At 46.5% G+C, this 16,637-nt stretch overlaps 12 non-coding genes across 12 annotated transcripts; all 12 read right to left on the bottom strand.

Annotated features, from left to right (window-relative positions):
- Positions 1–879: 879 nt before the first annotated feature.
- On the bottom strand, positions 880–951 carry trnap-cgg (transfer RNA proline (anticodon CGG)). Its single transcript has one exon. It is a non-coding gene; the product is annotated as a tRNA-Pro (tRNA).
- A 422-nt stretch (positions 952–1,373) lies between these two features.
- Positions 1,374–1,445, bottom strand: trnap-agg (transfer RNA proline (anticodon AGG)). Its single transcript has one exon. It is a non-coding gene; the product is annotated as a tRNA-Pro (tRNA).
- Positions 1,446–2,950: 1,505 nt separating this feature from the next.
- trnap-agg (transfer RNA proline (anticodon AGG)) lies at positions 2,951–3,022 on the bottom strand. The gene has a single exon. It is a non-coding gene; the product is annotated as a tRNA-Pro (tRNA).
- A 2,588-nt stretch (positions 3,023–5,610) lies between these two features.
- trnap-cgg (transfer RNA proline (anticodon CGG)) lies at positions 5,611–5,682 on the bottom strand. Its single transcript has one exon. It is a non-coding gene; the product is annotated as a tRNA-Pro (tRNA).
- Positions 5,683–6,106: 424 nt separating this feature from the next.
- trnap-agg (transfer RNA proline (anticodon AGG)) lies at positions 6,107–6,178 on the bottom strand. The gene has a single exon. It is a non-coding gene; the product is annotated as a tRNA-Pro (tRNA).
- A 1,257-nt stretch (positions 6,179–7,435) lies between these two features.
- Positions 7,436–7,507, bottom strand: trnap-cgg (transfer RNA proline (anticodon CGG)). The gene has a single exon. It is a non-coding gene; the product is annotated as a tRNA-Pro (tRNA).
- A 423-nt stretch (positions 7,508–7,930) lies between these two features.
- trnap-agg (transfer RNA proline (anticodon AGG)) lies at positions 7,931–8,002 on the bottom strand. The gene has a single exon. It is a non-coding gene; the product is annotated as a tRNA-Pro (tRNA).
- A 498-nt stretch (positions 8,003–8,500) lies between these two features.
- trnaq-cug (transfer RNA glutamine (anticodon CUG)) lies at positions 8,501–8,572 on the bottom strand. Its single transcript has one exon. It is a non-coding gene; the product is annotated as a tRNA-Gln (tRNA).
- A 943-nt stretch (positions 8,573–9,515) lies between these two features.
- On the bottom strand, positions 9,516–9,587 carry trnap-agg (transfer RNA proline (anticodon AGG)). The gene has a single exon. It is a non-coding gene; the product is annotated as a tRNA-Pro (tRNA).
- Positions 9,588–10,011: 424 nt separating this feature from the next.
- Positions 10,012–10,083, bottom strand: trnap-agg (transfer RNA proline (anticodon AGG)). Its single transcript has one exon. It is a non-coding gene; the product is annotated as a tRNA-Pro (tRNA).
- Positions 10,084–12,325: 2,242 nt separating this feature from the next.
- Positions 12,326–12,397, bottom strand: trnap-cgg (transfer RNA proline (anticodon CGG)). Its single transcript has one exon. It is a non-coding gene; the product is annotated as a tRNA-Pro (tRNA).
- A 4,048-nt stretch (positions 12,398–16,445) lies between these two features.
- trnap-ugg (transfer RNA proline (anticodon UGG)) lies at positions 16,446–16,517 on the bottom strand. The gene has a single exon. It is a non-coding gene; the product is annotated as a tRNA-Pro (tRNA).
- Positions 16,518–16,637: the final 120 nt, after the last annotated feature.

Consider the following 16,637-nt stretch of genomic DNA (forward strand, 5'->3'; position numbering starts at 1 on the left):
AAACTCAATTTTTACCTACCAGCTCTAGCTTGGCCTACCTTTGTAGAATAATATTGATTAAAATATCAACGACAAAACACAAGAGCTGAATTTAACAGCAGAAGTCTACAATGTGGCACTGCCACGCAAATCTTGCTGATGAGAAGCTGTCTGAGGTCTGTACTGCTTCTCCACAGAGGGTCAGGTGACATCGGTCTTCTCAATTTAGTTCCAGCTCAGTTTTATGTGAGTTCTACATTGTTTGTAGGCCATGGTTAAAGGAGGCCACTGTAGCAATAAATATTAAGACACACTGCCACAGAGAAAGTTGTGACCTATGTCAAAGCTCCTCCTTGCCAAGCACAGCCAGACAGACCCCAAGGTTCCACCAAGAGTTGAACTCAGATCACTGGATTCAGAGTCCAGGGTGCTAACCGTTACACCATGGAACCAACAGTGTCTGCACATCTGTTTGAAGTGTAGAAAACATTCAAGGAGGCTCTGCGAAAAGCAACTAACCAGCAAGCATCAGAATGGTGTCCGAAAGCATTCACGGCTCCACTCTGAGTAAACCCAGGATCGAACCTGGGACCTTTAAATGTTCAGTGTAACGCTCTCTGAACCTTGTAAACCAATATTGAGAAAAACATCAAAGCAAAGGACACGAGCCTCCAGTCAACCGCAAACGGCTACCCTGCATGGCAGCCGATCTGAACCATCTTAGACACACCCCCACCTTTCAGTGAAAGTGCGGGAACCCAAAGAGCGAAGTGTTGTACAAAGTTTAAATTGCAGATGAGGAACTACGAACAGGGAGAAATCAGCACGAAAACATGCAGGAGTACTATTGACCGAAAGAAGGCAGAATTGACTGATACTTCTCAGCAATATGCTCAATGTGGGCTCGTCCGGGATTTGAACCCGGGACCTCTCACACCCGAAGCGAGAATCATACCCCTAGACCAACGAGCCACCATGTAACCAGACACTACTCAAAACAAGGAGCTGCAAAGCGGGTTCATCTGGGATTTGAACTTGGGCCCACTTGCTCCCATACAGCAATAGAAGAAGAAAAAAACACACCACAACACCATCAAGCCCTCAGATGCTACTGCAACTAGCAAACGCAAGATGAAGGCTCACAGGGCCGTAAAGCGATCCAGAATCTATTTTTTGCCATATCTCCACTGCTTGGGCTGCATTCCTAAACCAATTTTTGGAAAAATGTAAAGTCAAAGTTTAAACTGCAGATTAAGAACTAAGAAGAGCAGAGAGAAGTGGGCATGAAAACATGCAGACGCAGCTTTAGTCTTAATTGACAGTGGCGTATGATTGACCCGGGATGGCAGAATGGACTGATACTGCTCAAGAAAAGATGCTGCAAAGACAGAAGAGGGCTCATCCGGGATTTGAACCCGGGACCTCTCGCACCCTAAGCGAGAATCATACCCCTAGACCAACGAGCCACAAGTTGCTGCTCAGTGGAGGCCACTTTGCCATGTATTTCACTCTGTTCGATGCTACGGTCGATCCAACATCCTGCTTCTTAGCTGACAAGGGCAGAAATAGAGCTCATGAACTGACCAGATTTCTGAGAAACTCAATTTTTACCTACCAGCTCTAGCTTAACCTACCTTTGTAGAATAATGTTGATTAAAATATCAACGACAAAACACAAGAGCTGAATTTAACAGCTGAAGTTTACATTGTGGCTCTGCCACGCAAATATTGCTGATGAGAAGCTGTCTGAGGTCTGTACTGCTTCTCCACAGATGGTCAGGTGACATCGGTCTTCTCAATTTAGTTCCAGCTCAGTTTTATGTGAGTTCTAGATTGTTTGGAGGCCATGGTTAAAGGAGGCCACTGTAGCTATACATTTTAAGACACACTGCCACAGAGAAAGTTGTGACATACCCCAAAGCTCCTCCTTGCCAAGCACAGCCAGACAGACTCTTGAAGGTTCCACCAAGAGTTGAACTCGGATCACTGGATTCAGAGTCCAGAGTGCTAACTGATACACCATTGAACCAACAGTGTCTGCACATCTGTTTGAAGTGTAGAAAACATTCAAGGAGGCTCCGCGAAAAGCAACTAACCAGCAAGCATCAGAATGGTGTCCGAAAAGCATTCACGGCTCCACTCTGAGTAAACCCAGGATCGAACCTGGGACCTTTAAATGTTCAGTGTAACGCTCTCTGAACCTTGTAAACCAATATTGAGAAAAACATCAAAGCAAAGGACCCGAGCCTCCAGTCAACCGCAAAAGGCTACCCTGCATGGCAGCCGATCTGAACCATCTTAGACACACCCCCACCTTTCAGTGAAAGCGCGGGAACCCAAAGAGCGAAGTGTTGTACAAAGTTTAAATAGGAGATGAGGAACTACGAACAGGGAGAAATCGGCACGAAAACATGCAGGAGTATTATTGGCCGAAAGAAGGCAGAAATGACTGATACTTCTCAGCAATATGCTCAATGTGGGCTCGTCCAGGATTTGAACCCTGAACCTCTCACACCCGAAATGAGAATCATACCCCTAGACCAACGAGCCACCATGTAACCAGACACTACTCAAAACAAGGAGCTGCAAAGCGGGTTCATCTGGGATTTGAACTTGGGTCCACTTGCTCCCATACAGCAATAGAAGAAAAAAAACACACCCCAACACCAACAAGCCCTCAGATGCTACTGCATCTAGCAAACGCAAGATGAAGGCTCACAGGGTCGTAAAGCCATCCAAGAATCTATTTTTTGCCATATCTCCAGTGCTTGGGCTGCATTCCTAAACCAATTTTTGGAAAAATGTCAAGTCAAAGTTTAAACTGCAGATTAAGAACTAAGAAGAGCAGAGAGAAGTGGGCATGAAAACATGCAGAGGCAGCTTTAGTCTTAATTGACAGTGGCATATGATTGACCTGGGATGGCAGAATGGACTGAAACTGCTCAAGAAAAGATGCTGCAAAGACAGAAGAGGGCTTGTCCGGGAATTGAACCCGGGACCTCTCGCACCCTATGCGAGAATCATACCCCTAGACCAACGAGCCACAATTTGCTACACAGTGGAGGCCACTTTGCCATGTATTTCACTATGTTCGATGCTATGGTCGCTCCAACATCCTGCCTCTTAGCTGACAAGGGCAGAAATAGAGCTCATGCACTGACCAGATTTCTGAGAAAATCAATTTTTACCTACCAGCTCTAGCTTAACCTACCTTTGTAGAATAATGTTGATTAAAAAATCAACTACAAAACACAAGAGCTGAATTTAACAGCTGAAGTCTACATTGTGGCACTGCCACGCAAATCTTGCTGATGAGAAGCTGTCTGAGGTCTGTACTGCTTCTCCACAGAGGGTCAGGTGACATCGATCTTCTCAATTTAGTTCCAGCTCAGTTTTATGTGAGTTCTAGATTGTTTGGAGGCCATGGTTAAAGGAGGCCACTGTAGCAATACATTTTAAGACACACTGCCACAGAGAAAGTTGTGACATACCCCAAAGCACCTCCTTGCCAAGCACAGCAAGACAGACTCTTGAAGGTTCCACCAAGATTTGAACTCGGATCACTGGATTCAGAGTCCAGAGTGCTAACCGTTACACCATTGAACCAACAGTGTCTGCACGTCTGTTTGAAGTGTAGAAAACATTCAAGGAGGCTCCGCGAAAAGCAACTAACCAGCAAGCATCAGAATGGTGTCCGGAAAGCATTCACGGCTCCACTCTGAGTAAACCCAGGATCGAACCTGGGACCTTTAAATGTTCAGTGTAACGCTCTCTGAACCTTGTAAACCAACATTGAGAAAAACATAAAAGCAAAGGACCCGAGCCTCCAGTCAACTGCATACGGCTACCCTGCATGGCAGCCGATCTGAACCATCTTAGACAGACCCCCACCTTTCAGTGAAAGCGCGGGAACCCAAAGAGCGAAGTGTTGTACAAAGTTTAAATAGGAGATGAGGAACTACGAACAGGGAGAAATCGGCACGAAAACATGCAGGAGTATTATTGGCCGAAAGAAGGCAGAAATGACTGATACTTCTCAGCAATATGCTCAATGTGGGCTCGTCCAGGATTTGAACCCTGAACCTCTCACACCCGAAATGAGAATCATACCCCTAGACCAACGAGCCACCATGTAACCAGACACTACTCAAAACAAGGAGCTGCAAAGCGGGTTCATCTGGGATTTGAACTTGGGTCCACTTGCTCCCATACAGCAATAGAAGAAAAAAAAACACACCCCAACACCAACAAGCCCTCAGATGCTACTGCATCTAGCAAACGCAAGATGAAGGCTCACAGGGTCGTAAAGCGATCCAAGAATCTATTTTTTGCCATATCTCCAGTGCTTGGGCTGCATTCCTAAACCAATTTTTGGAAAAATGTCAAGTCAAAGTTTAAACTGCAGATTAAGAACTAAGAACAGCAGAGAGAAGTGGGCATGAAAACATGCAGACGCAGCTTTAGTCTTAATTGACAGTGGCATATGATTGACCTGGGATGGCAGAATGGACTGAAACTGCTCAAGAAAAGATGCTGCAAAGACAGAAGAGGGCTCGTCCGGGAATTGAACCCGGGACCTCTCGCACCCTATGCGAGAATCATACCCCTAGACCAACGAGCAAAAATTTGCTACTCAGTGGAGGCCACTTTGCCATGTATTTCACTATGTTCGATGCTACGGTCGCTCCAACATCCTGCCTCTTAGCTGACAAGGGCAGAAATAGAGCTCATGCACTGACCAGATTTCTGAGAAAATCAATTTTTACCTACCAGCTCTAGCTTAACCTACCTTTGTAGAATAATGTTGATTAAAATATCAACGACAAAACACAAGAGCCGAATTTAACAGCTGAAGTCTACATTGTGGCACTGCCACGCAAATCTTGCTGATGAGAAGCTGTCTGAGGTCTGTACTGCTTCTCCACAGAGGGTCAGGTGACATCGATCTTCTCAATTTAGTTCCGGCTCAGTTTTATGTGAGTTCTAGATTGTTTGGAGGCCATGGTTAAAGGAGGCCACTGTAGCAATACATTTTAAGACACACTGCCACAGAGAGAGTTGTGACCTACCCCAAAGCTCCTCCTTGCCAAGCACAGCCAGACAGACTCTTGAAGGTTCCACCGAGATTTGAACTCAGATCACTGGATCAGAGTCCAGAGTGCTAACCATTACACCATGGAACCAACAGTGTATGCACATCTGTTTGAAGTGTAGAAAACATTCAAGGAGCATCTTCGAAAAGCAACTAACCAGCAAGCATCAGAATGGTGTCCGAAAGCATTCACGGCTCCACTCTGAGTAAACCCAGGATCGAACCTGGGACCTTTAAATGTTCAGTGTAACGCTCTCTGAACCTTGTAAACCAATATTGAGAAAAACATCAAAGCAAAGGAAACGAGCCTCCAGTCAACCGCAAACGGCCACCCTGCATGGCAGCCGATCTGAACCATCTTAGACACACCCCCACCTTTCAGTGAAAGCGCGGGAACCCAAAGAGCGAAGTGTTGTACAAAGTTTAAATTGGAGATGAGGAACTACGAACAGGGAGAAATCAGCACGAAAACATGCAGGAGTACTATTGACAGAAAGAAGGCAGAATTGACTGATACTTCTCAGCAATATGCTCAATGTGGGCTCGTCCGGGATTTGAACCCGGGACCTCTCACACCCGAAGCGAGAATCATACCCCTAGACCAACAAGCCACCATGTACACAGACACTACTCAAAACAAGGAGCTGCAAAGCGGGCTCATCTGGGATTTGAACTGGGGCCCACTTGCTCCCATACAGCAATAAAAGAAAACAAAAAACACACCCCAACACCAACAAGCCCTCAGATGCTCCTGCATCTAGCAAACGCAAGATGAAGGCTCACAGGGCCGTAAAGCGATACAAGAATCTATTTTTTGCCATATCTCCACTGCTTGGGCTGCATTCCTAAACAAATTTTTGGAAAAATGTAAAGTCAAAGTTTAAACTGCAGATTAAGAACTAAGAAGAGCAGAGAGAAGTGGGCATGAAAACATGCAGAAGGAGGTTTAGTCTTAATTGACAGTGGCGTATGATTGACCCGGGATGGCAGAATGGACTGAAACTGCTCAAGAAAAGATGCTGCAAAGACAGAAGAGGGCTCGTCCGGGATTTGAACCCGGGACCTCTCGCACCCTAAGCGAGAATCATACCCCTAGACCAACAAGCCACAAGTTGCTGCTCAGTGGAGGCCACTTTGCCACGTATTTCACTCTGTTCGATGCTACGGTCGCTCCAATATCCTGCCTCTTAGCTGACAAGGGCAGAAATAGAGCTCATGCACTGACCAGATTTCTGAGAAACTCAATTTTTACCTACCAGCTCTAGCTTGGCCTACCTTTGTAGAATAATGTTGATTAAAATATCAACTACAAAACACAAGAGCTGAATTTAACAGCAGAAGTCTACATTGTGGCACTGCCACGCAAATCTTGCTGATGAGAAGCTGTCTGAGGTCTGTACTGCTTCACCACAGAGGGTCAGGTGACATCGGTCTTCTCAATTTAGTTCCAGCTCAGTTTTATGTGAGTTCTAGATTGTTTGGAGGCCATGATTAAAGGAGGCCACTGTAGCAATACATTTTAAGACACACTGCCACAGAGAAAGTTGTGACATACCCCAAATCTCCTCCTTGCCAAGCACAGCCAGACAGACTCTTGAAGGTTCCACCGAGATTTGAACTCAGATCACTGGATCAGAGTCCAGAGTGCTAACCGTTACACCATGGAACCAACAGTGTCTGCACATCTGTTTGAAGTGTAGAAAATATTCAAGGAGGCTCTGCGGAAAGCAACTAACCAGCAAGCATCAGAATGGTGTCCGAAAAGCATTCACGGCTCCACTCTGAGTAAACCCAGGATCGAACCTAGGACCTTTAAATGTTCAGTGTAATGCTCTCCGACCCTTGTAAACCAATATTAAGAAAAACATCAAAGCAAAGGACTAGTCCAGAGGGCTAACCGTTACACCATGGAACCAACAGTGTCTGCACATCTGTTTGAAGTGTAGAAAACATTCAAGGAGGCTCTGCGAAAAGCAACTAACCAGCAAGCATCAGAATGGTGTCCGAAAAGCATTCACGGCTCCACTCTGAGTAAACCCAGGATCGAACCTGGGACCTTTAAATGTTCAGTGTAACGCTCTCTGAACCTTGTAAACCAATATTGAGAAAAACATCAAAGCAAAGGACACGAGCCTCCAGTCAACCGCAAACGGCTACCCTGCATGGCAGCCGATCTGAACAATTTTAGACACACCCCCACCTTTCAGTGAAAGCGCCGGAACCCAAAGAGCGAAGTGTTGTACAAAGTTTAAATTGCAGATGAGAAACTACGAACAGGGAGAAATCAGCACAAAAACATGCAGGAGTAGTATTGACCGAAAGAAGGCAGAATTGACTGATACTTCTTAGCAATATGCTCAATGTGGGCTCGTCCGGGATTTGAACCCGGGACCTCTCACACCCGAAGCGAGAATCATACCCCTAGACCAACGAGCCACCATGTACCCAGACACTACTCAAAACAAGGAGCTGCAAATCGGGCTCATCTGGGATTTGAACTTGGGCCCACTTGCTCCCATACAGCAATAAAAGAAAAAAAAACACACCCCAACACCAACAAGCCCTCAGATGCTCCTGCATCTAGCAAACGCAAGATGAAGGCTCACAGGGCTGTGAAGCGATCCAAGAATCTATTTTTTTGCCATATCTCCACTGCTTGGGCTGCATTCCTAAACCAATTTTTGGAAAAATGTCAAGTCAAAATTTAAACTGCAGATTAAGAACTAAGAAGAGCAGAGAGCAGTGGGCATGAAAACATGCAGACGCAGCTTTAGTCTTAATTGACAGTGGCGTATGTTTGACCCGGGATGGCAGAATGGACTGAAACTGCTCAAGAAAAGATGCTGCAAAGACAGAAGAGGGCTCGCCCGGGATTTGAACCCGGGACCTCTCGCACCCTAAGCGAGAATCATACCCCTAGACCAACGAGCCACAAGTTGCTGCTCAGTGGAGGCCACTTTGCCACGTATTTCACTCTGTTCGATGCTACGGTCGCTCCAATATCCTGCCTCTTAGCTGACAAGGGCAGAAATAGAGCTCTGACCAGATGCACTGACCAGATTTCTGAGCAACTCAATTTTTACCTACCAGCTCTAGCTTGGCCTACCTTTGTAGAATAATGTTGATTAAAATATCAACTACAAAACACAAGAGCTGAATTTAACAGCAGAAGTCTACATTGTGGCACTGCCACACAAATCTTGCTGATGAGAAGCTGTCTGAGGTCTGTACTGCTTCTCCACAAAGGGTCAGGTGACATCGGTCTTCTCAATTTAGTACCAGCTCAGTTTTATGTGAGTTCTAGATTGTTTGGAGGCCATGGTTAAAGGAGGCCACTGTAGCAATACATTTTAAGACACACTGCCACAGAGAAAGTTGTGACATACCCCAAAGCTCCTCCTTGCCAAGCACAGCCAGACAGACTCTTGAAGGTTCCACCAAGATTTGAACTCGGATCACTGGATTCAGAGTCCAGAGTGCTAACCGTTACACCATGGAACCAACAGTGTCTGCACATCTGTTTGACGCGTAGAAAACATTCAAGGAGGCTCTGCGAAAAGCAACTAACCAGCAAGCATCAGAATGGTGTCCGAAAAGCATTCACGGCTCCACTCTGAGTAAACCCAGGATTGAACCTGGGACCTTTAAATGTTCAGTGTAACGCTCTCTGAACCTTGTAAACCAACATTGAGAAAAACATAAAAGCAAAGGACCCGAGCCTCCAGTCAACTGCAAACGGCTACCCTGCACGGCAGCCGATCTGAACCATCTTAGACACACCCCCACCTTTCAGTGAAAGCGCGGGAACCCAAAGAGCGAAGTGTTGTACAAAGTTTAAATTGGAGATGAGGAACTACGAACAGGGAGAAATCGGCACAAAAACATGCAGGAGTATTATTGGCCGAAAGAAGGCAGAAATGACTGATACTTCTCAGCAATATGCTCAATGTGGGCTCGTCCGGGATTTGAAGCCGGGACCTCTCACACCCGAAGCGAGAATCATACACCTAGACCAACGAGCCACCGTGTACCCAGACGCTACTCAAAACAAGGAGCTGCAAAGCGGGCTCATCTGGAATTTGAACTTAGGCCCACTTGCTCCCATACAGCAATAAAAGAAAGAAAAACACACCCCAACACCAACAAGCCCTCAGATGCTCCTGCATATAGCAAACGCAAGATGAAGGCTCACAGGGCTGTGAAGCGATCCAAGAATCTATTTTTTGCCATATCTCCACTGCTTGGGCTGCATTCCTAAACCAATTTTTGGAAAAATGTCAAGTCAAAGTTTAAACTGCAGATTAAGAACTTAGAAGAGCAGAGAGAAGTGGGCATGAAAACATGCAGACGCAGCTTTAGTCTTAATTGACAGTGGCGTATGTTTGACCAGGGATGGCAGAAGGGACTGAAACTGTTCAAGAAAAGATGCTGCAAAGACAGAAGAGGGCTCGTCCGGGATTTGTACCCGGGACCTCTCGCACCCTAAGCGAGAATCATACCCCTAGACCAACAAGCCACCATTTACACAGACACTACTCAAAACAAGGAGCTGCAAAGCGGGCTCATCTGGGATTTGAACTGGGGCCCACTTGCTCCCATACAGCAATAAAAGAAAAAAAAAACACACCCCAACACCAACAAGCCCTCAGATGCTCCTGCATCTAGCAAACGCAAGATGAAGGCTCACAGGGCCGTAAAGCGATCCAAGAATCTATTTTTTGCCATATCTCCACTGCTTGGGCTGCATTCCTAAACCAATTTTTGGAAAAATGTAAAGTCAAAGTTTTAACTGCAGATTAAGAACTAAGAAGAGCAGAAGAGAAGTGGGCATGAAAACATGCAGAAGCAGCTTTAGTCTTAATTGACAGTGGCGTATGATTGACCCGGGATGGCAGAATGGACTGAAACTGCTCAAGAAAAGATGCTGCAAAGACAGAAGAGGGCTCGTCCGGGATTTGAACCCGGGACCTCTCGCACCCTAAGCGAGAATCATACCCCTAGACCAACAAGCCACAAGTTGCTGCTCAGTGGAGGCCACTTTGCCATGTATTTCACTCTGTTCGATGCTACGGTCGCTCCAATATCCTGCCTCTTAGCTGACAAGGGCAGAAATAGAGCTCTGACCAGATGCACTGACCAGATTTCTGAGCAACTCAATTTTTACCTACCAGCTCTAGCTTGGCCTACCTTTGTAGAATAATGTTGATTAAAATATCAACGACAAAACACAAGAGCTGAATTTAACAGCAGAAGTCTACATTGTGGCACTGCCACGCAAATCTTGCTGATGAGAAGCTGTCTGAGGTCTGTACTGCTTCTCCAAAGAGGGTCAGGTGACATCGGTGTTCTCAATTTAGTTCCAGCTCAGTTTTATGTGAGTTCTAGATTGTTTGGAGGCCATGGTTAAAGGAGGCCACTGTAGCAATACATTTTAAGACACACTGCCACAGAGAAAGTTGTGACATACCCCAAAGCTCCTCCTTGCCAAGCACAGCCAGACAGACCCCAAGGTTCCACCAAGAGTTGAACTCGGATCACTGGATTCAGAGTCAAGAGTGCTAACCGTTACACCATGGAACCAACAGTCTCTGCACGTCTGTTTGAAGTGTAGAAAACATTCAAGGAGGCTCTGCGAAAAGCAACTAACCAGCAAGCATCAGAATGGTGTCCGAAAGCATTCACGGCTCCACTCTGAGTAAACCCAGGATCGAACCTGGGACCTTTAAATGTTCAGTGTAACGCTCTCTGAACCTTGTAAACCAATATTGAGAAAAACATCAAAGCAAAGAACACGAGCCTCCAGTCAACCGCAAACTGCTACCCTGCATGGCAGCCGATCTGAACCATCTTAGACATACCCCCACCTTTCAGTGAAAGCGCGGGAACCCAAAGAGCGAAGTGTTGTACAAAGTTTAAATAGCAGATGAGGAACTACGGACAGGGAGAAATCAGCACGAAAACATGCAGGAGTATTATTGGCCGAAAGAAGGCAGAAATGACTGATACTTCTCAGCAATATGCTCAATGTGGGCTCGTCGCGGGATTTGAACCCGGGACCTCTCACACCCGAAGCAAGAATCATACCCCTAGACCAACGAGACACCATGTACCGAGACACCATGTACCCAGACACTACTCAAAAAATGGAGCTGCAAAGCGGGTTCATCTGGGATTTGAACTTGGGTCCACTTACTCCCATACAGCAATAGAAGAAAAAAAAAACACACCCCAACACCAACAAGCCCTCAGATGCTACTGCAACTAGCAAACGCAAGATGAAGGCTCACAGGGCTGTGAAGCGATCCAAGAATCAATTTTTTGCCATATCTCCACTGCTTGGGCTGCATTCCTAAACCAATTTTTGGAAAAATGTCAAGTCAAAGTTTAAACTGCAGATTAAGAACTAAGAAGAGCAGAGAGAATAATGTTGATTAAAATATCAACGACAAAACACAAGAGCTGAATTTAACAGCAGAAGTCTACATTGTGGCACTGCCACGCAAATCTTGCTGATGAGAAGCTGTCTGAGGTCTGTACTGCTTCTCCACAGAGGGTCAGGTGACATCGGTCTTCTCAATTTAGTTCCAGCTCAGTTTTATGTGAGTTCTACATTGTTTGGAGGCCATGGTTAAAGGAGGCCACTGTAGCAATACATATTAAGACACACTGCCACAGAGAAAGTTGTGACCTATGTCAAAGCTCCTCCTTGCCAAGCACAGCCAGACAGACCCCAAGGTTCCACCAAGAGTTGAACTCAGATCGCTGGATTCAGAGTCCAGAGTGCTAACCGTTACACCATGGAACCTACAGTGTATGCACATCTGTTTGAAGTGTAGAAAACATTCAAGGAGGCTCTGCGAAAAGCAACTAACTAGCAAGCATCAGAATGGTGTCCGAAAAGCATTCACGGCTCCACTCTGAGTAAACCCAGGATCGAACCTGGGACCTTTAAATGTTCAGTGTAACGCTCTCTGAACCTTGTAAACCAATATTGAGAAAAACATCAAAGCAAAGGACCCGAGCCTCCAGTCAACCGCAAACGGCTACCCTGCATGGCAGCCGATCTGAACCATCTTAGACACACCCCCACCTTTCAGTGAAAGTGCGGGAACCCAAAGAGCGAAGTGTTGTACAAAGTTTAAATTGGAGATGAGGATTTACGAACAGGGAGAAATCGGCACGAAAACATGCAGGAGTATTATTGGCTGAAAGAAGGCAGAATTGACTGATACTTCTCAGCAATATGCTCAATGTGGGCTCGTCCGGGATTTGAACCCGGGACCTCTCACACCCGAAGCGAGAATCATACCCCTAGACCAACGAGCCACAAGTTGCTGCTCAGTGGAGGCCCCTTTGCCACGTCTTTCACTCTGTTCGATGCTACGGTCGCTCCAACATCCTGCCTCTTAGCTGACAAGGGCAGAAATAGAGCTCTGACCAGATGCACTGACCAGATTTCTGAGAAACTCAATTTTTACCTACCAGCTCTAGCTTGGCCTACTTTTGTAGAATAATGTTGATTTAAATATCAACGACAAAACACAAGAGCTGAATTTAACAGCAGAAGTCTACATTGTGGCACTGCCACGCAAATCATGCTGATGAGAAGCTGTCTGAGGTCTGTACTGCTTCTCCACAGAGGGTCAGGTGACATCTGTCTTCTCAATTTAGTTCCAGCTCAGTTTTTCAACGCTCAACGCTCATTTTTATGCAAATTCTACAGTATTATGGGATAAAACTTACAAAAATGGATTCCTGGAAGCTTGCAGAGTACAGCTGATGAGACTTCAACCACGAAACCACTAAAATTTATCTGTCCACGGAACAATTAGGAAGGGCGTGCTGAATAAATGGCAAATGGGAGGTTTTTTCAAAAAAAAATTCCATTTACAATTTATTCAGCGGGACCTCCGTAGTGCTCCCGTGGACATTATTTTTTATGCAAATTCTACAGTATATTGTGATAAAACTTACATGAATGGACTCTGCTGAGCTGTCTGAGTACACTGCAGGCATTTTGATCAACAATATTGCCTATATTTAATTAAATCAAATTTAATACAATTGCTTTTTGTTAAACCTAAGTTGGACACATATCCCACTTGCCATTTATTCATATTGGATGGACACCAAATTTGGGGCACCGTATCTCCGCCTCCCGGGGGTTCAGGGACTTGGGGCTGGTGGCGTCGGATAGAGGTCCCCCTGGTCTGACTTTGACCCGATTTTGGTGCAGTTTGGCCCCGTTTTGGCGGAGTTACAGCTTGGCAAAGTGTGTGACAATTTGGTGAACACCAAAATCCAACATTTTTTCTATGCACATTTCTACAGTATTATGGGACAAAACTTACAAAAATGGATTCCTCGGAGCTTGCAGAGTACATCTGATGAGACTTCAACCACGAAATCGCTAAAATTCATCTGTCCACGGAACCACTATGAAGGGTGCGCTGAATAAATGGCAACTGGGAGGTGTTTTTTTTTAAATAATGTCCTTTTACAATTTATTCGGCGGGACCTCCGTAGTGCTCCCATGGACATTAATTTTTATGCATATTTTACAGTATTATGTGATAAAACTGGCATGAATGGACTCTGCTGAGCGTGCTGAGTACAGTAGAGGTGTTTTCATTAACAGTAAGAGAATTGCTATTTAATAAACAGCAAGTGAACACATATCCCATTTTCCATATATTCATATAGGAATGCTATTTAATAAACTGCAAGTGGACACATATCCCATCAAATAAATTGCTGGTGGACATGCACCACATATGGGGAAATTAACCAAAATCCAACTTTTTTCTATGCATATTCTACAGTATTAGAATAGTTGTTTCGTGGACATGACTTGCAAGATCCCTACGGCCGTGCACCATTGGCAGCTCACTCGAGGCGGCCCCTTGACCCACCAAACTGAATTTTGGGTCCGTTGGACTTATCTAAAAAAGTCCCACCTGCCATTTACTTGAATGGGTTCGGACTAGCGGGTTCGTGGACACGGTTCGCAACGGTCCGATCGGGCCGAAATTTGGATATGTGTCTCGGGGGGATCCCCTCAAACGGGCATAGAAGTCTGGTGGCCCTACGATCTCATTAAGGGGTCAAAGGGTTACAGAAGGGAGCCCACGTCCACGAAACAGGTACGCGTTTTGATTGAAGGTGGGATGTCCACATATCGGAGACGGTAGGTTGTAGGGCCCCCAGATTTGGGATTCTGGCATCTCAGGGGCCCCTCGCCCAGGGCCCAAAAGTACGTAGCCCTAGGAACCAAGGAAAAAAGTGCATCGCGCTAAGTCCTCGCGCTTTTGACAGCACGCTCTAGGGCCCCTCAAGAGCCACCGTTCCAAATTTCGGGCCCCTGGGGCGTTTCTAAAAAAATCCCATATGCCATTTATTCCCTTGCGTTCGGCCTAGCTGATTCGTGGACACGACTCACAAGGGTCCGATCGGGCCGAATTTTGGATATGTGTCTCGAGGGGATCCCCTCGACCAGGCACAGAAGTCTGGTGGCCCTACAATCTTCTTTAGGGGTCAAACGGTCACAGAAGGGACCCCACGTCCACAAAAGTGTTACGCGTTTTGATGGGAGGTGGGACGTCCACAGTTCGGAGACAATAGGTCGTAGGGCCCCCAGATTTGAGATTCTGGCATCTCAGGGGCCCCTCACCCAGGGCCCCGAAGCACGTAGTCATAGCACTAAAGGAAAAAAAGTGCATCGCACTAGGGCCCCGCGCTTTTGACTGCACGATCCAGGGACCCCAAAGAGCCACCGTTCCGAATTTTGGGCCCCGGGGACTTTTCTAAAAAAATCCCACCTGCCATTTATTTGAATGTGTTAAGCATAGCGGGTTCGTGGACACTGATTGCAAGGGCTCTTGGGCCCCGGGCCTTCGTAAGCTCACTGGGGGAGGCCCCCGTTCCAAGTTTTGGGCCCCTGGGATGTCTCAGAAAAAAATGTCCAACCGAGGCCCATTTCTAACGCTAATGGTCAAATGGACAAATATTGGGTCCGTGGGACCAGGGGGTGGGGTCCGCAAATGTTCCGCATGTGATCCGTGGTCATTCTGTGAATATAATGGTCAAATGGACAAATAGTGGGTTTGTGGGACCCAGGGTGGGGGTCCGCAAATGGTCCGCAGATGATCCGCAGTCATTGTGTGAAAATAATGGTCAAATGGACAAATAGTGGGTTCGTGGGACCCAGGGTGGGGGTCCGCAAGTGGTCCGCAGATGATCCGCAGTCATTGTGTGAATATAATGGTCAAATGGACAAATACTGGGTTCGTGGGACCCAGGCTGGGGGTCCGCAAGGGGTCCGCAGATGATCCGCAGTCATTGTGTGAATATAATGGTCAAATGGACAAATAAAGGGTAAGTGGGACCCAGGTTGGGGGTCCGACGGGGGTCCGCATCGGTGCCGTGGTCATTCTGTAACTTTAAAGGTCAAATGGACAAATATAGGTTTCGTGGGCAAAAAAATCGTCCACCCCCCATTCGGGTAAATGCCACTGTTTTAAACCTGAGGTGTACTGCTCCGTGCGCCACCCTGTGGAGAAGTGCTGAATGGCATTTAGGGGCCACAAATTTGGGTGGGCTTCCGCGGGGCCCCTCGGGGGTCCAGATCCTCCTGGCCGGTCAGGGGTCTCTCGTGGGCCGGCGCGGTCCGGCAGACATCGACGCCGCGTCCGGCAAAAATTTTTGGGGTCAGCGCGCAGGTCCCCTTAACCCACGTACACGAGCCCTCAAACTTATACCTGAATGGACGCTCCAAAAAAAAATTGACTTTATGGAAAAAGTTGTGACATACCCCAAAGCTCCTCCTTGCCAAGCACAGCCAGACAGACTCTTGAAGGTTCCACCGAGATTTGAACTCGGATCACTGGATTCAGAGTCCAGAGTTCTAACCGTTACACCATGGAACCAACAGTGTCTGCACATCAGTTTGAAGTGTAGAAAACATTCAAGGAGGCTCTGCGAAACGCAACTAACCAGCAAGCATCAGAATCGTGTCCGAAAAGCATTCACGGCTCCACTCTGAGTAAACCCAGGATCGAACCTGGGACCTTTAAATGTTCAGTGTAATGCTCTCTGAACCTTGTAAACCAATATTGAGAAAAACATCAAAGCAAAGGACACGAGCCTCCAGTCAACCGCAAACGGCTACCCTGCATGGCAGCCGATCTGAACCATCTTAGACACACCCTCACCTTTCAGTGAAAGTGCGGAAACCCAAAGAGTGAAGTGTTGTACAAAGTTTAAATTGCAGATGAGGAACTACGAACAGGGAGAAATCGGCACGAAAACATGCAGGAGTATTATTGGCCGAAAGATGGCAGAATTGACTGATACTTCTCAGCAATATGCTCAATGTGGGGTCGTCCGGGATTTGAACCCGGGACCTCTCACACCCAAAGCGAGAATCATACCCCTAGACCAACGAGCCACCATGTAGCCAGACACTACTCAAAACAAGGAGCTGCAAAGCGGGCTCATCTGGGATTTGAACTTGGGCCCACTTGCTCCCATACAGCAATAAAAGAAAAAAAAACACACCCCAACAACA

Source organism: Carassius carassius, chromosome 1 (genome assembly GCF_963082965.1).
Source record: "Carassius carassius chromosome 1, fCarCar2.1, whole genome shotgun sequence".
NCBI classification, from domain to species: domain Eukaryota; kingdom Metazoa; phylum Chordata; class Actinopteri; order Cypriniformes; family Cyprinidae; genus Carassius; species Carassius carassius.